The sequence below is a fragment of the Myotis lucifugus genome, unplaced genomic scaffold, assembly GCF_000147115.1.
Source record: "Myotis lucifugus unplaced genomic scaffold, Myoluc2.0 scaffold_29, whole genome shotgun sequence".
Classification (NCBI taxonomy): Eukaryota; Metazoa; Chordata; class Mammalia; order Chiroptera; family Vespertilionidae; genus Myotis; species Myotis lucifugus.
Window position 1 is genome coordinate 471,756 of NW_005871077.1, and position 21,966 is coordinate 493,721.

The 21,966-nt window shown below is 38.5% G+C and overlaps 1 pseudogene; it reads left to right on the top strand.

Annotated features, from left to right (window-relative positions):
• LOC102425108 lies at positions 1–2,063 on the top strand (annotated as a pseudogene).
• The last annotated feature ends 19,903 nt before the right edge of the window (positions 2,064–21,966 follow it).

The following is a 21,966-nucleotide window of genomic DNA, read 5'->3' on the forward strand; positions in this document are numbered from 1 at the left end:
ATGCCAGAGGTGGTGGGTACGTGCTCCTTGGCCACTCCAGCCTCCGTCTGCCAGACCAAGCATCTCCATCTGCGCTGCAGCATCGCCTTCACTCTCCGGGGGCTGACTGGGACCTCCGCGCTCACAGTCCAGTCTCAGGAGGACAATCTGCGCAGCCTGATTTTGGATACAAAGGATCTTAAAATAGAAAAAGTGGTCATCAATGGACAAGAAGTCAAATATGTTCTTGGAGAAAGACAAGGTTACAACGGATCACCAATGGAAATCTCTCTTCCCATTGCTCTGAGCAAAAATCAAGAAGTCGTTATAGAAATTTCTTTTGAAACATCGCCAAAATCTTCTGCCGTTCAGTGGCTCACTCCTGAACAAACTTCCGGGAAGGAGCACCCATATCTCTTTAGTCAGTGCCAGGCCATCCACTGCCAAGCTGTTCTTCCTTGCCAGGACACACCTTCTTGAAATTAACCTACAGTGCAGAGGTGTCCGTCCCTAAAGAACTGGTAGCACTTATGAGTGCCATTCGGGATGGAGAAGCACCGGACCCAGAAGATCCGAGCAGGAAAATACACAGATTCAGCCAAAAAGTCCCCGATTCCCTGCTACTTGATTGCTTTAGTTGTTGGAGCTTTAGAAAGCAGGCAAATTGGCCCGAGAATATTGGTATGGTCTGAGAAAGAACAGGTGGAAAAGTCAGCTTAAGAATTTTGTGAGACTGAATCTATGCTTAAAATTGCAGAAGATCTGGGAGGCCCATACGTATGGGGGCAGTATGACCTATTGGTCCTGCCACCATCCCTCCCTTATGGCGACATGAAAAATCCTTGCCTCACTTTTGTAACTCCTACTCTGCTGGCAGGTGACAAGTCACTCTCCAATGTTATTGCACATGAAATATCTCATAGTTGGACAGGAAATCTAGTGACCAACAAAACTTGGGATCACTTTTGGTTAAATGAAGGACATACTCTGTACTTGGAATGCCACATTTGCGGACAGTTGTTTGGTGAAAAGTTCAGACATTTTCATGCTCTGGGAGGATGGGGAGAACTATAGAATTCAATAAAGACTTTTGGGGATACACATCCTTTCACCAAACTTGTGGTCGATCTGGAGAATGTAGACCAGGGGTCCTCAAACTATGGCCCGCGGGCCACATGCAAATACAAATATTGTATTTGTTCCCGTTTTGTTTTTTTACTTCAAAATAAGATATGTGCAGTGTGCATAGGAATTTGTTCATAGTTTTTTTTAAAACTATAGTCCGGCCCTCCAACGGTCTGAGGGACAGTGAACTGGCCCCCTGTTTAAAAAGTTTGAGGACCCCTGATGTAGACCCTGATATCGCATATTCTTCAGTTCCCTGTAAAAGGGGCTTTACTTTACTCTTTTACCTTGAGCAGCTTCTTGGAGGACCAGAGGTTTTCCTAGGATTCCTGAAGGCTTATGTTGAGAAAATTTCCTACCAGAGCATAACCACTGATGACTGGAAGGACTTCCTGTATTCTCACTTTAAAGGTAAGGTTGATATTCTCAATCAAGTCGACTGGAACACCTGGCTCTACTCTCCTGGACTGCCTCCTGTAAAACCCAATTATGATATGACCCTGACAAATGCTTGTATTGCCTTAAGTCAAAGATGGATTACTGCCAAAGAAGATGATTTAAGTTCATTCAACTCAGCAGACATGAAAGATCTCTCTTCTCATCAGTTGAATGAATTTTTAGCACAGATGCTTCAGAAAGCACCTCTTCCATGGGGGCACATAAAGCAAATGCGAGGGGTGTACAACTTAAATGCCATTAACAATTCTGAAATACGTTTCAGATGGTTGCAACTCTGCATTCAATTGAAATGGGAGGAAGCAATTCCTTTGGCCCTAAAAATGGTGACTGAACAAGGAAGAATGAAGTTCACATAATCCTTATTCAAGGACCTGGCTGCCTTTGACAAATCCTATGATCAAGCCATCCATACCTACCAAGAGCACAAAGCAAGTATGCACCCTGTGACTGCCATGCTGGTGGGCAAGGATTTAAACGTGGATTAAGGACCTGTTTGATGCTCATGTCAAGCGCTTCTCTTTTTTAAATTGTATTCATAAAGAAATATGAAACTTCAGCTCATATTGTAACAAAAAAAGAAAAGAAATCATCAACAAATTGAAAGGGGATACCACTGTGTGGAAGAACATATTTGCCAATAATACATCTAATAAGGTGTATATAAATATATAAATATATAAAGAACTCATACAACTTAACAAAATGAAGACAAACAATCTAATTGAAAAATGGGCAAAGGACCTAAATAGACACTTCTCCAAAAATGATATACAGATGGCCAAGAGATACAATAAAAAATGCTCAAAGTGACTGATCATCAAAGAGATGAAAATTAAAATGGCAATGAGAAGTTGCCTCACACCTGTCAGAATGGCTACTATCAAATCAACAAATGACAAATGCTGGCAAGGATGTGGAGAAAAGGGAACCATAATGCTGGTGGAAATGCAGACTGGTGCAGCCCCACTGTGGAAAACAGTATGGAGTTTCTTCAAACAATTAAAAAATGGAACTCCCATTTGACCCAGTCATCCCACTTCTAGAAATATATCCTAAGATTTCTAAAACACCAATCAGAAAGAATAGATGAACCACTATGTTCATAGCAGTGCTATTTATAATAGCTAAGTTCTGGAAACAGCCAAAGTGCCCATCAGTAGATGAGTAGGTAAAAAAGCTGTGGGACATTTACACCATGGAATACTATGCAGCTATAAAAAAGAAGGATCTGCCCTAACCGGTTTGGCTCAGTGGATGGAGCATTGGCCTGTGGACTCAAGGGTTCCAGGTTCGATTCCGGTCAAGGGCATGTACCTTGGTTGTAGGCATATACCCTGTGGGGAGTGTGCAGGAGGCAGCTGATCGATGTTTCTCTCTCATCGATGTTTCTAGCTCTCTATCCCTCTCCCTTCCTCTCTGTAAAAAATCAATAAAATATATTTTTAAAAATAAATAAAAAAATAAAAAAGAAGGATCTCTTACCCTTTGGGACAGCATGCAGGGGCCTGGGGAGTATTATGCTAAGTGAAATAAGCCAGTCAGAGAAAGACAAGTATCACGTGATCTCATTTATGTGTAGAACCTAATGAACAAACTAAACTGATGCCCAAAATAGATGCAGAGACATTGAAGCATGCAACAGACTGATGAATTTCAGAGGGAAAGTGTGGGGAGGAGGAAGATATTAACCAAAGAACTTATATGCATAACCTATGGACAGAAAATTGTGTGCTGAAGGCCTGGGGAGGGGCAGGAGCAAGTTAAAGGGGCCTATTGGGGGAAAAGGGGTGTCATCTATAATACCTTCAACAATAAAGTTAAATAAAAATAAAATGAAAAAAATAAATTTAAAAAGCAGTTGGCTGAGATCTTTACTTCTATGTTTGCTAGTGAGACAAAAGAATAAAACCAAGACTTTCACTTTCTGCACAGTAAAACAAATAAACAACAACAACAAAAAATCAACATTTATGACTGGGAATCAAACCCACAGCCTTTTGTTGTGTGGGTTAATGCTCCAACCAACTGAGCCACACAGCCAGGCCCAGAAAGTCAGTTTTCCAGATTATTTAAAGATGTGAATCTGGAGAGTGAGATTAGGCACGGAGGAGAGGAAAAGGAAAAGTCCAGAGGCTTATAGGGTATAAAGCATGTGGACCACTTTGGCTTTATCTGTAGGGAGTCCCCAGAGCCTAGGCTGAGCCAGTACATCTGTTACGTGTTCCAGTGTGCCAGTGAATCTCTGCAGCTATGTGTGAAGCCTCCCCCCACCAGCCAGAGGAGCCACCACAGCGGTGAACAGCACCCACCACAGGAGCTGCTGCCAACTGAGGAGCAGCTGCTACCACAACTGCCCGAGGAGTAACCGCAGCCTGAGGAGCCACTGCCACCCAGGGAGCAGCCACTGAACAACTCAACATCTAGATATATCCATGAGATCAAACATGGGTAGACAAAGAAACCCCCAAAGGAAAGAAAACGAGACTCACTAGAAAAGCAGATAAGTGAAACTGAGGCATGCAGCATGACAGAAAAAGAATTCAGATTAAAGGTCCTAGAATGCATAAACCGGATGGAGGAAAAAATCAACAACTTATGCAAGAAGCAAGAAGAAACAGATGAAAAAATTAATAAATTATGTAAGAACCAAGAAGAAATGAAGAGTGATATAGCTGCAATAAAAAACACCATCGAAAGTTTCAACAGTAGACTAGAAGAAGCGGAGGACCGAATTAGCGAATTAGAAGACAGGGAAACAAAACACACCCAAACTGATCAACAATTGGAGAAAAAAATTAAAAGACAGGAAGAGAGCCTAAGGGAGCTATGGGACAACATGAAATGAAACAACATACGAATAATAGGGGTGCCAGAACAACAGAAAGAGGAACAAGGGTTAGAAAACCTATTGGAAGAAATAATATCCGAAAACTTCCCTGAGGTGGGGAAGAAAAAAGTCACACAAGCACAGAGAGTCCCAAACAAGGTGAACCCGAAAAGACCCACACCAAGACACATCATAATTACCATGGCAAATGTTCAGGACAAAGAGAGAATCTTAAAGGCTGCAAGACAGAGACGGAAAGTTACATACAAGGGATCTCCCATTAGACTATCAAATGATTTCTCAACAGAAACACATCAGGCCAGAAAAGAATGGATGGAAATTTACAAAGTGATGCAAAGCAAAGGACTGAATCCAAGAATACTCTATCCAGCAAGGCTATCATTCAAAATTGAAGGGGAAATAAGAAGCTTCACAGGCAAAAAATGGCTAAGGGAGTTTATCACCACCAAGCCAGCAATGCAAGAAATGCTAAAGGGACTGGTGTAAAAAGAAGAAATAAAAAGCTCAGAAAGAAAACAGCCACAAAAAATAGAAATGGCTACAAACAAGTACCTTTCAATAACATACTCAACTTTTCAACATCATACTCAATGGACAAAAACTAACACCATTTCCCCTAAGAACAGGAACAAGACAGGGATGCCCACTCTCACCGCTCCTGTTCAACATAGTACTAGAAGTATTAGCCATTGCAATTAGGCAAGAAGAAGAAATAAAAGGCATCCAAATTGGAAAAGAGGAAGTAAAACTGTCCTTATTTGCAGACGACATGATATTATACATACAAAACCCTAAAGACTCCATCAAAAAACTACTAGACTTAATACATGAATTTGGCAATGTAGCAGGATACAAAATTAACCTCAAGAAATCTATGGCATTTCTATACACCAATAGTGAACTTTCAGAAAGAGAGACTAAAAAAACAATCCCATTTACCATCGCACCAAAAATATTAAGCTACCTAGGAATAAACTTAACTAAAGAGGTAAAAGACCTCTACTCAGAAAACTACAGAACGTTGAAAAAAGAGATAGAGGAAGACATAAATAGATGGAAGAACATACCGTGTTCATGGATTGATAGAATCAACATTATTAAAATGTCTGTACTACCCAAAGCAATCCATAAATTCAACGCACTTCCCATTAAAATCTAATGGCATACTTCACAGATCTAGAATGAACTCTCCAAAAATTCATCTGGAATAAAAAACGACCCCGAATAGCTGCAGCAATCCTGAGAAAGAACAAAGTAGGTGGGATCTCAATACCAGATATCAAGCTGTATTACAAAGCCACTGTTCTCAAAACTGCCTGGTCTGGCACAAGAACAGACATATAGATCAATGGAATAGAATAGAGAGCCCAGAAATCGGCCCGAACCAATATGCTCAATTAATATTTGACAAAGGAGGCAAGAACATACAATGGAGTCAAGATAGTCTCTTTAATAAATGGTATTGGGGAAATTGGACAGATACATGCAAGAAAATGAAACTAGACCACCAACTTACACCATACACAAAAAATAAACTCAAAATGGATAAAGGACTTAAATGTACGACGGGAAACCATAAAAATTCTAGAAGAATCCAAAGGCAACAAAATCTCAGACATATGCAGAAGCAATTTCTTCACTGATACAGCTCCTAGAGCAGTTGAAACTAAAGAGAAAATGAACAAATGGGACTACATCAAAATAAAAAGCTTCTGCACAGCAAAAGAAACCATCAACAAAACAACAAGAAAGCCCACTGCGTGGGAAGACATATTTGCCAATGTCATATCTGATAAGGGCCTAATCTCCAAAATTTATAGGGAACTCATACAACTTAACAAAAGGAAGATAAACAATCCAATCAAAAAATGGGAAAAGGATCTAAATAGACACCTTTCAAAAGAGGACATTCAGAAAGCCAAGAGACATGAAAACATGCTCAAAGTCACTAATCGTCCGAGAGATGCAAATCAAAACAACAATGAGGTACCATCTCACACCTGTCAGAATGGCTATCATCAACAAATCAACAAACGACAAGTGCTGGAGAGGATGTGGAGAAAAAGGAATGCTCGTGCACTGCTGGTGGGAATGCAGACTGGTGCAGCCACTATGGAAGACAGTATGGAGTTTCCTCAAAAAACTAAAAATGGAACTCCCATTTGACCCTGTGATCCCACTTCTAGGAATATATCCCAAGAAACCAGAAACACCAATCAGAAAAGATATATGCACCCATATGTTCATAGCAGCACAATTCACCATAGCTAAGATCTGGAAACAGCCTAAGTGCCCATCTGTAGATGAATGGATTAGAAAACTGTGGTACATCTACACGATGGAATACTATGCTGCTGTAAAAAAGAAGAAACTCTTACCATTTGCAATGGCATGGATGGAACTGGAGAGCATTATGCTAAGTGAAAGAAGCCAGTCAATGAAGGAAAAATACCACATGATCTCACTCATTCATGGATAATAAAGACCATTATAAACTTCTGAACAATAATAGATACAGAGGCAGAGCTGCCTCAAACAGATTGTCAAACTGCAGCTGGAAAGCTGGGGAGGGCTGGGAGGCAGGAGGGAGGTGGGTAAGAGATCAACCGAAGGACTTGTATGCATGGATATAAGCATAACCAATGGACATAAGACACTGGGGGATAGGGGAGGCCAGGGGATTGTCAAGGGCGGGGAAAAAAAGGAGACATATGTAATACTCTTTGTAATACTTTAAGCAATAAGACAATAAAAAAAGCAAAAAAACAAAAAAACAAAACCATCAACAATTAGCTAAAACTTCCTTCTCTTCCCTTTCTCCAAGAAAGCTGACTTCTTTGTTTAGTGGGTGAGATAAAACTCTCCCTTCTCTCCACTCGCCCCCACCCCTTGCCTTAGCAGTTCCAGGGTAATTTAAGCTGTGTATTCTCTAGTTAGGGAAGAGAGACATTAACCATTTCTTATCAGCTTCCTTGGTTGGAGGGGATAGGGCTTGCTGTTTACAAGCTGGCTGCAAGCTGCCTAAATTGTTTGTCCTTCTTTAATTTTCTTGTCTCAGTTTCCCTATTCCTCCCGCCCAGGAATTTTCCTAGCTTCTTACTATCCTATTACACTTGCCAGTGGCTACTTTTCTTGCCACAGGACTATTTGGAGGCTAGGACACAAAAGAATAAAAATAAATAAAAAAGAAGAGGTTAGATTTCCACATTCTCTCTGAGTTCGAAGTTACGTTTTCCACTCTTAAGTCACTACAAGAAGACTTCTTCCCGAGCTCTTTTTGTGCTCCATTTCCCACTTCCAGTGCGTTGAGGTGAGATAGCAGATATAAGAGGGGAGAATGGTAAACTCCCTGCTGGTTTTGTGGTATTTCAAATTCTGTCCTTCTCCCGCAAGCCATATGCCACTATCTACTTTTCAGAGTCTTCAAATAGTGGCTCCATACATTTTGCAAATTTTATAGCTTCATTCAGTGGGAGAGAAAGGGTGGAGTATATTTACTTCCTCTTCCCTGAAACTTGACCCTTTGATCAGTGGCTTTTCAATTTTGGAATTTCTGGCCCTGTAGTTTACTCACATGGCTAGATCTATTGAGTAACAAAGGACAATCTACCATGGCAAAAGCTCACACTTCAACAGAATATCTTTTATTAATGTATTTAAAACATAATTATTTACTTTATGATATGCCATTCATAATCCTTGGTATACATGAAGGGAATTGTCAGGGTTTGTCCCAAACCATTTCTTAACCCAGTTATATTGTCAAAAAATATCCATTTAGGAATAGGCTACCTACCCTCTCCAACCCTGAACCTATGATTGGCTAGCCCAGCACTACATCAAATTTACTTATCCTGCTGCTCTCACTTAAGTGTGCTTATGTTAAGTATGTCTACAGTTCCAGTACCAAAAAGTATTGAAAAATACACAACTTTGCAAGTCTGGGCCCATATCTATCTATCTTCTATCTAGAGTACTTGAGAACTCCATGTCCTATGGGTACACCAAGCCAGCTGGCTGGAACCTGCTTCCGGCTTCATTCCTGCCAGCCTCTTTTCCGGTGGGCTGGGTCTTGTTCTTCTTTTTCTCTAGTTCTGAGATAATTCTTAGAACTACTTGGCTCTGTAACTAACCTTCCCACTATCCTGTTCCAAAGCAAGTCTGTGTCCTCGTTCTTTAGATTAGGTTTTCCTTGTTGATAAACTAGACTGACTCTGTCCACTTTTCCTATTTTGGTCTTTTATTGGTAGAACTATTCTCCCACTTTCTATTTATGATAACTTTAGTATTGGCTTTCTCCTTTAATGCATTAACTAGCTGAGAAAAAATAGTAAATAATAATGAGCATCATTTTTTCTAGTTCCTAATTTAAATGAGAATAACTATAGTATCACCTACTATTTGTTATTTTTTATAATTTATTAATGTAATATATTATACTAATAGATTTTGTTATATTATTCTATGCTAAGATATATCTTGATTGATTTTGGTAAATTATTCCTTTATATACTGTCCAATTCTATTTTCTGACATTACATTTGTGAGTTTATATATATAAATATATTCCTAAATGAGACTTATTTATATTTTCCTGTAGTCACTTTTACTTACAGATAGAGCACAGCAGGCACTGTTCTAAGATAATCATAGATAAAGCATACAGGCACTTCTTTGTGAAAGGGCTCATTGTGATATATACCTGTTGTTTCTAATTACCCCAAATCTATTTCCTCTTCTTAGCATGCACCTAATTTCCTTGAGAAACATTTTCCTTAATGTCATTTTGGGAAAACTGATACCTTTCACAGCAATTCCAAGAGGTCGCACATAACCATGGCCTAGCTAATGAACTCACTCCCTCAATTAAAAGGATTTAATTCATGGATGGGCACATGATTCAATGGGATGAAATTATAGAATTCTTACTAAAACTGTCAGGAGAAGTGCATGTTATAAGAGATGCTGAAAGGTTAGGACATGGGGCCTAGAACTATTGGGAGCCCTCTAGCTATCATCAGTAAGGAGCCTGAACAAGAACAGAATCCAGAGAGAAAAAAGTAGAGCCAACATGTGGACAAAGAGAACTCCTGACAAAATGCTCCTCTGGATAGAGCTAGTTGCTCTCAGATTTTTATGTTCCATGAGCCAATAAATTCCCTTTTGAAAATGTCAATGTAAGAAACATTCAAACCTGTAGAGAATTTTTCTGAGTTTATTTGAGTCAAACTGTAGACAATTGCCAGGAAGCAAAATCTCAATGTATTGAGATTATGCTCCGGAGAATGGCAGTTTTGCATCTTATTTTATACATCATAATCAAAAGAAAAGACGTAAGTGGGTTACATGAAATCCATTGGTGATAGGTTGGATAGATGGGAGAAAGTTAAGTGGGGAAAGCTCTGATATATATATCAATCAATAAGTGGGTACAGGATAGTTAACAGTCAATAATTAATTCAATAACTATGAGGGGATTTGTGGTCTCTGTTCTGTTGCAGTACCTGTGCTTTCAGGGTTTGAGAAAAAAAAACTACTTTGACATTCCAAAAGTATATCATTGTAGAAGCAAAAAAACAACAGACAGGCTTAATTAAGGTAAAGACTAACTTTACTCAGGGAAGATTTTAGCCTAAGACAGCGGTTCTCAACCTGTGGGTTGCGAACCCTTTGGCTGTCGAATGACCCTTTCACAGGGGTCGCCTAAGACCATCCTGCGTATCAGATATTTACATTACAATTCATAACAGTAGCAACATTACAGTTATGAAGTAGCAACGAAAATAATTTTATGGTTGGGTCACAACATGAGGAACTGTATTTAAAGGGCCAGAAGGTTGAGAACCACTGGCCGAAGACATGACTACCTGCCTTAAATTGCTTTTAGTTAATAAGTTTTAATTTCAGACCATTCTTTTTTTTTCTAAATATATTTTATTGATTTTTTACAGAGAGGAAGGGAGAGGGATAGAGAGTCAGAAACACCGATGAGAGAGAAACATCAATCAGCTGCCTCCTGCACACTCCCTACTGGGGATGTGCCCTCAACCAAGGTACATGCCCTTGACCGGAATCAAACCTGGGACCCTTGAGTCTGCAGGCTGACGCTCTATCTTTTGAGCCAAACTGGTCAGGGCAATTTTCAGACCATTCTTTATGTTACTTTAAGTTTAGGAGCTTGTAAGGCCGCCATGCAGGTCTCCCAAGATTGTCAGGTTTAGCATATGGCCTCTTTTGGTCCACAAAAAAAACCATGAAATATTTGAAACATACAGGTCAGAATAGAGAATAATAATAGGATGAACACTTAGTTTTGTCAAATATGTCAAGGATCATACTTTAGATGTTTTTAATATAAAGCATTAAACATTAAAGACAGATTTGAGACACCCTGTGTCCTCCTGCCTGATATCTCCTCACCCCAGAGATGGTCAGAATTCAAGGTTTGCCATGCCCATACATGACATTATATATATTTTTCATATCCTATTGTGTATCCTTAAGCTCCTTTTATAGATTTTTGAACTTTATAATTTTATCAAATTACACAGATACTTCTGAAACTTGACATGTTTATTCAGTTTTATATTTTGGAGATTTAACTATGGTGTGAGATATAGCTGTAGTTCATTTAAAGTACTATATTCTAACTTCCATAAAGCTTTGTATTCATCATTCTCTCTCTGATGTTTTCCATATTTTGCTAGTATATCTTCTTTTCCCTTAAGCCAGGTTGAGTTTGAGTTTTCCTTACTCGCCAACTGAAGACCCATTCAGCAAACCTCTAAAAACAACCTATGTATCTCTCCCTCTCTTCAAGGTGCCTATAATCCTAACCATCAGCATCAATCTTGGGTAAGGCACTGCTTTTGTATGTCCCTCATAAAATAAAGGTATTATCCAAGAAGAGCCAAAAACCAACGCATCACATGCTTCGGGTAGCTATCTCCTAAAAGAAGACAGGGTCCTGGGCAGAGAGCAATAAGTAACTCTCTTCATGTGAGACCTTGAAGGAGAACTGGCCTGAGCTGGGTTGTAAAAGCTGGGTCAACTTTGTTTATGAAAGAAAGCAAAATCTAATCAGACGGACCTGGTTTCAAAGCTTTATTCAGTCATTTACTGTCTTTGTGACCTGAAGCAAGCCATTTGAGTTTCTGAGCCTTCATAGCTTCATTTGTAAAATGAGATGAGTTTTACCTGCCTTGAAATGTTGATTGTATTATATGATGTGATGAACATACAGTGTCAGGTGACCAGCAGATCCTCACTGATGATGGCTATTAATATTATTAATTCAGCCAGTCTCATCAGTCAGGTTGGTGATTCCCTAGGGATTTTACTATGGAAAGATGCCTTGAGAATGGTTTGCCTTGGGCCCGGTTGCAAAGCCGGGCTTAAAGAGAAGTTTATCAGAGGGTTACTTTTTTCTTCCAGCAAGAACATCTCTTAGAAGTCTGGAGATTTAAAGTAAATTACCTAATGTGACATCCGTTCTCCTAGCCTTTAACAAAGGAAAATATTAGGTTAAAAGGAACTTGATGAGCAACTAAAAGGAGGAGGGAACAAGTAGCATGAAGAGAAGGGGAAGAAAGAAAAGGTGGAATTTCCAATTCCTTTATTTGAAACTTGTGGAAAGGATGTTACAGGGGTCAAATATATTTTGGGATAATTTCATATTTGTGTATGAGCCTCAGGCCAGGTGACGTGTGGCCTCTGGGGCACCTTCTCACGCTATTGCCCATCCTTCAGTTACTACATCATTCAGGTGCTGAAGGCAGATCTCTTGGAACACAACACTTCCTGATGATAGAGAAAGCCAGAGAATATGGGCACATGATGACATGAAAGGAAACAGGAACAGATATTTTCATAAGAAAAGCCCTCCACAACCCTGCCAATACCTCCACCTCTCTCTAGACTCTTTCTGAACCTAACTTCTGGGATACCCCCTGTCCCTGCCAGCCACCTTGTGCAGCCCCAGGCTTTTCACCTCACTCACCCCCTCACATCACCACTGCAGCTCACAAGCTACCAAAACGTAGCTGGTGAGTCACTGGTGATTGTTGACAGTAAAACTGTCTTCAGAGACAAGAGAGCACTTGTTTGTGCGGCTCTGTTTAGGTAGCCCGCATGTCCTGGAGTGAATGCAACCAGATGATGACACACTTCAATGCTGAAGAAGATTCAGCTTCCTCTGGAAGTGGGCTCTAGCGATCACATCTTCATTGTAGGGATCTCAGGTGATCTCACCATTCCTGCCCAGCGCTCATTGGAAGGAAATTGGGAGTTGGTGGATAGTCCCTTCATTGTGTGTGTAGGGGGGAGGGGGAGAGAAAATGTCCTTCCCTATGTTTAAAAGGCAGTTGGTAATCAAATTTGGGCTACATTTTTAGTCACCTTGAGAATGTAATTAGAGTTGCTGATATGCTTAAAATCTAAATGGAAGTGACCTCCAAGAAAAGGTTGAAAGTCGCAATGCTCTTCAACCCTTTAGAAATACATGAAACTTTAAAATTATCAGTGCTGGTTCCCCTCAAGAGATTCTGATGTCATTGGTTTAGGGTGGAGATAAGCTTCTTTAAAAAATTATTGTAATTTTTCAGATGATTGCAGTGCACTACCAGGGATAAGATCCACTGAGACAGGGAATTCTACCACTTCAGTGTCTCATATATGTTGAGACGGTTACAGTGTAAAATGGCAGTACTGGTGATTATGGGAGCAAGTTTCATATGCAGTTAGTGTGAGCTTTGCTGAGAGCATTATAATCACTTAGAATAGATAATACCCATGGAACCCAATGGAAATTGGGCTCTTGTGTGACTAGGAGAGAACCCCACCTAGGAAAGACTGATGGGCTCTGAGAAGTCCCAGGAACAGGACCTAGGAGGTTTCTCTTCCTTCTCAAACCCCTAAATCACAACACTAACATAATCACTACGTTTTCAATGGTATGTATACAAATAATATAAGCAAGTGTGCCTTGTGTGTGCCTTGTGATTGAATGCAACACAGTAATAAAAACAAATAACTCACTGCATTGCTCCTAGTTACAGAGCATATGCTGGCCTGTACAACTCTTTGTCATGAGAAATTATTACACTGATTGGCGGAGGGAGCAAAGAGGCTTCTGGAATGCTTGTAATGTTCTTTCTTGTTCTGGATACTGGTTACACAGGTGTGTCCAGTTTATAAAAGTTCATAGAGATGTACACTTGTAAATTTGCACTTTCAGTATCTGTTTTATCTTTCAATACAAAGTATTTAAAAAATCAAGAACTGACTAACCACTGCTTCCTTTTGAGATGTGTATGGCAGTTGGCTAGATAGCACTTATTCATGGAAAAATGAGTGTCGATGTTGAACTCTTCCACTTACAGAGCTTGGGAGGAGGAAAACAGGGACAGAGTGGGGATTAAAGAAAAACTGACATTGCCAAGTCTGCCAGTTCTTTAGTGTTGCACAGGGCAGAGCTCCTGAGGAGATGCCTTTTGTTTAGCAAAGCGACACCTATTTTCAAATATGCAGAGGTGGAGCCCAACCTGAGGAGGGAGTGGAGAGCTAATTGTTCTGCCCTGTGCGTGAAGAGAATTACATTCCCAGAAGAGCTAAAGGTAAAGGGATCTAGAGAACCAGGGAGTGAAAGGGGCTAACTGGGGAGGGGAGAGGACTGAGTAAGCTGTGCGATAGCAGGTTGGAGCCTGAGGAAAAGATGGCTGGGGAAAAAAAAGAGATGCATTCTGGAGATGCAATGGCAGAAGGACTTTTAAGAAAAGGGTATCTAATATTTAATGTCAAATATTTTATGTGGCAGCAGTGAAAACCAGCTCCATTCCTCCAAATCCCCAGTAACATCTGCTGCTCTCGCTACCCTGCTAATCACCTGCCATATATTACAAATCAGCTGATGGAAGGGTAATGTAACTTAATAACCCAGAGAGAGTTTGGGTTGGTTTGAATATTTTAACTGGCTGTTGCATAAAACTGAATTGAATTTTCTTTTAATGATGATACATGCCTGCAACTTGGTTATTTGAGGCCAATCTCTCAAATTGTAAAATGGAAAAGTATAAAAACTAACCTGGGCCCTTTGTGAGATAACTTAATTCTGACACATAGATTATAACTGCTATTTTCATCATCAAGGATAAATGATCAGCGTCTCACTGACAGCTGTGATGTGGGACAAAGAGTAGTACAACTTGAGCCCTGGCCAGTGTGGCTCATTTGGTTGGAGCGTTGTCCTGTACACCAAAAGGCCTGGGTTCAATTCCCAGTCAGGGCACATAACTAGGTTATGGGTTCGATCCTTGGTTGGATCGTGTGTGAGAGGCAACAGATGGATGTTTCACTCTCACATCGATGTTTCTCTCTCTCTCTCTCTCTCTCTCTCTCTCTCTCTCTCTCTTTCCCTCTCTCTAAAATCAATAAAAGCATGTCATCAAAAAAACAAACCAAAAAGAAACAATAACAAATGCAAAAAACTTGAAGTTAGAAGATTATCTACATTTCTTGGGAAAGTTGCTTAATATCTCTAAATTTGTTTCCTCATCTATAAAATGGAGGAAAATAATTCCCAAAGTAGAGATACTCTGAGACTTAACTAGAAGAGTGTGTTTGAAGCAAGTCCTTTAGAAGATGGCATATAGTGAATAATAAATATTAACACCTTTCCTTCTTTCACTTATATAATATTGCATGTAGAAGTACTTTGTAAATTGCAAAGCCTAAAATAATTGTTAGTAAAATTAGTCGGAACTAAAATTTGTTGATTATTTGAAAAGCATGTCCTTTATAAGAGCAAATTTCTAGAAGCAAAAAAAAAATATTTTTATGCAGCAAATTTAATTAATAGTTTTAGTGCAGTGATTTTTAACTGAGATTGATTTTGCCCCCGAGGGGACATTTGGCAAGGCCTGGAGACATTTTTGGTTGTCACTACTGGCATCTAGTGAGTAGAAGCCACAGATGCTGCTAAATATCACACAGTGCACAGAACAGTCTCCTACAATAAAGAAGTGTCCAGCTCAGAATATCAATGGTACTGTTGTTGAGAAACTGGTGGTAAGGCAAGTTAGTCTGGTTAGTCTTGGTTTCCAACTTGGTTGATGCCTATGCACATATTAACATACCCTTAACTTTAAAGTATTCCTTTCTTAGCCTGTGAACGCTCATAAAAAATGGAAATTTTCATTCTAAAGTGATTATATGTTCAAGCCTATATAAATCACACAACTTTAATATCAAAACAAAGCTTTTGTTCAGCCCCAGAAAAGTCTGTAAAACACCATCACTACACATTCTTCTCCTCACCCCATTAAAAGATGTATATTTTGTAAAATATTACCATTTTGAAACCTGTACAGTTCTGCTTATCTCAAGCAATACTTGATAAACAAAATTCCACTGTACTTAAGTCATTTCATAATTCAACAATGTGGATGGAGCTCTTTCCAGTGGAGGTGATTGCTTCAGAGTAAGAGCTCTCCTTCATGCCACTTCTAAATTTTAATTTTATAGATCAGAATGAGATAACTCAGAGCCAGAAAAAAACCTGTTCAGAAACATTTGTGTTATTGCATAATAATTGTCAGAAACGTTCTTCCCAGCTGCGAATTTAATGGACGAAGTAGTTGGTAACCTGGAGCAGCTGAGCTATTAGTACTGTTGTTCAGTTCTTCATCTCCCACTGTCCACACCACTGCTGCTACCATCCAATCACTGGCTCCATGATAGAGCCTAACTGGTCATAGCTGAGTCAGGCGCAAAGGATGCTGGGAAAGTGGTGTGGACCAAGCAGCACGAGTTGTAGAGTGCAGTAATAATAATCCTATAATTTATTTTTGTATTTTCACAGCACATTACTTGATTATTTTAACAACCCAATGCTGCGAGCAAGATAAGTAATTTTATCCCTAGCTTGTGTGTTTGTTACATGCTGTTGAGTCAGCTCCAACTCTTGGTGATCCTTTGAATGAGTGATGTCCACAATGATCTCTCCTCAGTAACCCTGCTCAGCTCCTGTAGATGCATGCCTGTGGCTTCTTTTATGAAGTCAATCAATCCCATAGTTGATTTTCCTCTTTTCCTGCAGCCTTCTGTTTTTCCCACCATTATTATCTCTTGCAAAGAACCCTGCCTTCTCATGATGTACCTGAAAAAAAAATGGAAAAAAAAAACTACAAACAGATCTATGAAGTTTGACTGTCTTGCTCTAAATCATGCAGTGTCTAGGATCCAGATCTCCGATCTTTTAACCTAGAGATCTGCACACTATACGACACAAAAATATAAAGCCTACCTTATGGTCCTTTCCTTTGCGCTCTCTCTTGTTTAAAAAAGCACTTTTTAAAAAAATATATATTTCTTTATTGATTTCAGAGAGGAAGGGAGAAGGAAAGAGATAGAAACATCAATGATGAGAGAGAATCATTGATTGGCTGCCTCCTGCACACCCCACACTGGGCATGGAGCCCGCAACCCAGGCGTGTGCCCTTGGCCGGAATAGAACCTGGGACCCTTCAGTCCGCAGGCCGACGCTCTATCCATTGAGCCAAGCCAGCTAGGGCTAAAAAGAGCACTTTTATTGATTTTTAGAGAGAGAGAGAGGAGAGGAGAGAGAGAAACATCGACATCAGCTGCCTCCTGCATGCCTCCTATTGGGTCGAGCTGGGCATGTGCCCAGACCAGAATCGAACCAGCAACCTTTTAGTGTAGGGACAACACCCAACCAACTGAGCCACACTGAACAGGTCTCCTTTGCGTTCTCTTGGTTTGCTTTGCTTGTCTTAGTTGCCGGAGTGCAAAGGACAACTGGAGATATCGACCTGATGTAGTGGGTCTGCAGACTGGAGAAAAGGGACAGAAATTCTTCATTGGAACAAAGAGATTTGAACTCATAGGCATTCTCTAAATCAAAAAGGAACAACCATTTAAAAAATCTTTGGGAAAATGATTTATTTCCTAAAACGTCATTTTCAGATCATAATCAATCATCCTGGAAGCATTTTTCAAAATTAGCCTTAATAGAAAATAATAAATAGTTTAGTTCATGCCTAATTTTACCCCATTACTCTAATTCAACCATATTACTGTGATTTAATGTGCTTTTCTTCAGGGTGATTATTTTAAACATTTGAAGGCAGCTTGTTCCAAATTGGCAATGCCATGATCTGAATGTATATATTTATTTCCTTCATTAACTTTTTTAGCTATTCATTGTCCCTTGAAAGGATTTTTTCAGTTCCTTAACTTCCTCTTACTTGAATACTCAGTGTAATTGTTTTCATACAGAGCATGCAGGGTTTTTTTATTTCTGAGAATGTGAAGCCACACTTGTCCATTTATAGGAAATCATTTTAATGAGGGTTTTTGTGCATGTATGTGCAGGATGTAATTTTAGTTTTGTTTTTGTTTGTTTTCAGAGGAGTTAAACATTTCACAACAAACTTTTAGTACTATTTAAAGTCAGGCATTTTTAAAATATATAGCCACAAAATTATAGGTTGTCTTTATAACTATAAATGACAAAACCAGGAGTGAAGTATTTCTGCAGCAGTGTAGAAGTCCTGAATTAACAACATGTACTTTCTAACTTCTACAAACAAAACTGTTATTGCTTTCTGCTACTGAATCTGAAAATTCATACCTTCAAAGACATAGCAAAACTCTGAGTGAATAGATGTGAGTCATTCACTTCCTTCATAGTGCGAGAGGCTTTAGTTGGAAAATATAGAACTATTCTGTTCTGGTCTCTGTTTTCTAGGAGAAAACAGGGAGACAGTTATTTAAAGAGTCACTATGAACTTAAAAAACTTCAGCACAGATCAAGAGAGGCAAGAATGTCATTGGATTTGCTTCAGCTCACCAGTTCTTAAGCATTTCAATCCTTGTCTATCTCTGAATGATACAATAATGATTTCTTGTAACTAAACAGTTATTTTTTCATCTTCACTCCACTTTTTTAAGAGACAAATTTTTTTAAGCAAAAATTTTATCATTGATGACAAATGCCTGTTTCAGGGAACAATAAGTTTATTGGGACCATATGAATCAGACTAAGAATAAATCTCTCTCTCTCGCTCTCTCTCACACACACACACAGAAATATTACCCACATATAAAACATACCTGTATAATTTAACAAATATGCCCATGCCACCATGCCAATGTAGGTCACAAGATAGAAATTTTCTAGCACAGCAGCCACCCATATGTGCAGTCCTTTCTACTTCCAATCCCACCTCTCTGTTAGAGGTCATTGTTTATTCCAACTTTTGTGCTAATCATTTCCTGCTTTCCATTATATTTTTACCATATATTCATGCATCCATAAGTAATATGTTTAGTTTTGCTTGTTTTTAAATTTTTAAGTGGAATAATATATTTCGCCTTTTTAAAATTTGTTTATAAGATGCAGTTATATTGTGTATAGCTGTAGTTAATGCAATTCTGTTGTTGTATAAGATTCAACTTTATAAAAATACCACAGTTTCTCCTTTTTGCAGATGATGAACATTTGGGTCTTTTCCAGTTTTTTGTAATTGTATCGACAACACTGCTATGAATATTATTGTACATGTATTTAGAATATAGCCAGAGTGAAATTTCTGAAACATAGAGTAGGTATATCTTGAGCATTATCATATAATTTTAAACCATCCCCCAAAAGTCATTGTACCAATGTAAGCACTCACTCATTCTACATGTGAGCCCTTGTAGTTCACATCCTTGCCAGTTTTGGTATTGTGAAACTAGGAGCCCGAGAGAAGAATTCAGAAGGCAGTTTTCTGGGAGTAAATATTATTTACCTCCCTCTTCATTGTTCTTTTATGCACAATGCCTGATCTAATATTAAGAATTATGACACATTCAGCCCTAACCGGTTTGGCTCAGTGGATAGAGCGTTGGCCTGCGGACTGAAAGGACCCAGGTTCAATTCCGGTCAAGGGCATGTACCTTGGTTTCGGACACATCCCCAGTAGGAGGTGTGCAGGAGGCAGCTGATCGATGTTTCTCTCTCATCGATGTTTCTAACTCTCTATCTCTCTCCCTTCCTCTCTGTAACAAATCAATAAAATATATTTTTTTAAAAAAGAATTATGACACATTCAAAGAAAGAAGACAATATGAACTATTATTGAAAAAAAGAAGCAGTTAATAAAAGCAAACCCAGGCCCTGCTGTTGGGCTTGTCAGACAAGGACTTTAAACAAACTATAATAAGTATGTTAAAAGATGTAGTGAAAAGATAAGGGTTTAATCTCCAAAATTTACAGGGAACTCATACAACTTAACAAAAGGAAGATAAACAATCCAATCAAAAAATGGGAAAAGGACCTAAATAGACACTTTTCGAAAGAGGACATACAGAAGGCCAAGAGACACATGAAAAAGTGCTCAAAATCACTAATCATCTGAGAGATGCAAATCAAAACAACAATGAGGTACCATCTCACACCTGTCAGAATAGCTATCATCAACAAATCAACAAACAACTAATGTTGGCAAAGATGTGGAGAAAAAGGAACCCTCCTACACTGCTGGTGGGAATGCAGACTGGTGCAGCCACTGAGGAAGACAGTATGGAGTTTCCTCAAAAAATTAAAAATGGAACTCTCATTTGACCCAGTAATCTCACTTCTAGGAATATACCCCAAGAAAACAGAAACACCAATCAGAAAGGATATATGCTCCCCCATGTTCATAGCAGCACAATTTACAATAGCTAAGATTTGGAAACAGCCTAAGTGCCCATCAGCAGATAAGAGGATTAAAAACCATTGGTACATCTACACAATAGAATACTATGCTGCTGTAAAAAAGAAGGAACTCTTACCATTTGCAACAGCATGGATGGACCTGGAGAAAATAATGCTAAGCGAAATAAGCCAGTCGGAGAAAGATAAATATCACATGATCTCACTCATTTGTGGAATGTAGTGAACAACATAAACTGATGAGCAAAAATAGAGCCAGAGGGGGAAAAATATGAGAATATAATAGAAGTAATCCTGTTATTTGCAGAGTTTTAATATTTCCTGCAACATTTGTGATATTATATTATGTTAGTACAGTATTGGTAATATTATATTTAAAACTTTTTTCTTTAAATATTAATGTTTATTGCATGTAACATATTTAAAATCATTTTTCTTTAAATATTAATGTTTATTGCATATAATATTATATTTAAAATAGTTTTTCTTGAAATAGTAAAAGATTATTTAATTTAAATATAAAAATAAATAAATAAAACAAACAAAAAATGCTCAATGTAATTCTTCTCTGTGAAAATTTATATTAAAACCACAATGACAAAATAATATAGGAGAGGGGCATGAGAACTATACAAATCAACTAAAGTCAAACAAAGTTAAGTAAGGGGGTCGACATGAAAGTCAGCTGACCTGAGATGCAAGCACACCATGAGGAGGCTCTTGACAAATAAAATTCCTGCAAAGGTTGATTAATAGCTACTCGTCCATACCTTATTGTTCACCCATATTATAAAGGGGAAACAGACCACAAAATATACCTTGTAAATGTTATAGTTAATCCCACTGTCTATTGTCCAATACCAGCAATTTTACATAGAAACTAGGAACAGATTTAAGCTCAACCTCTCCAGAGAATTGGGGTCTCTCTTCTCTCATGAGGAGAATTGGCCACTTGCCTGTGGAGTGACTTTACTTGCTTATCCTCCCTGCTTAATAAAACCTGCTTTGCCTCTTTAACTTCTAAAAAATAAATAATAATAATAATAATAATAATATAATAAAAATCAATGGAGAAAATGTCCTCGGGTGAGGATTAACAACAAAACACACACAAAAAAGGAGAATTGAAGCAGTCATTTTAACAACTCATGTTTTAAGATTTTTTGTGTGTGATCATTAGTTGAATAATGTTTTACAACTGTACACCTCACTCCATAGATAAAAATTGACGAATTGAAGGGAAAGGAGAAATAAGTGACCTTGATGTCAATTTGTGTTCTTGTTGTACCAAGTAAAATTTTACCTGAGATATAAATCAATCTTAAACTTCAATAGATCTCCTTTTGTAAATAATTTTTAAAGTATATTATATAGTCATATAGTCTCATGCCAGATGAGGAGCACAAAAATGAGAAAATTCTTCTTGGCTTTGTGATTCATCACTTCCCAATGCCTTCATGATTTGGGAAAAGACAAGAGCAGCATCAGCAAGTGGGTTGACTTATTGAGAAGCCAAAGGATGGCTTCAAAGTACTTTAAAAGGAGTACTTAAACTCCAATTTCCTTTAAAAGGGTGTTTTATTCCAAAACCTTGATTGTGATATTCCCCCACTTTACATTTTCCCCTTGTAATACAGCATTTTTAGCATCCCAACCAAGGTACCATAAAGCAATCTGACTGTTATATAACAAGTCTCTGCATGTTATTATTATTTTTTTAAATTGCATTTCTCTGGAACACATAACAAATAATTTTTTTCTACAGATCAAAACCAAAAGCTTGGACTACGCCAATGTTAGTTTCAACTTGAATCACCACCCACCTGGGCCTGACTCA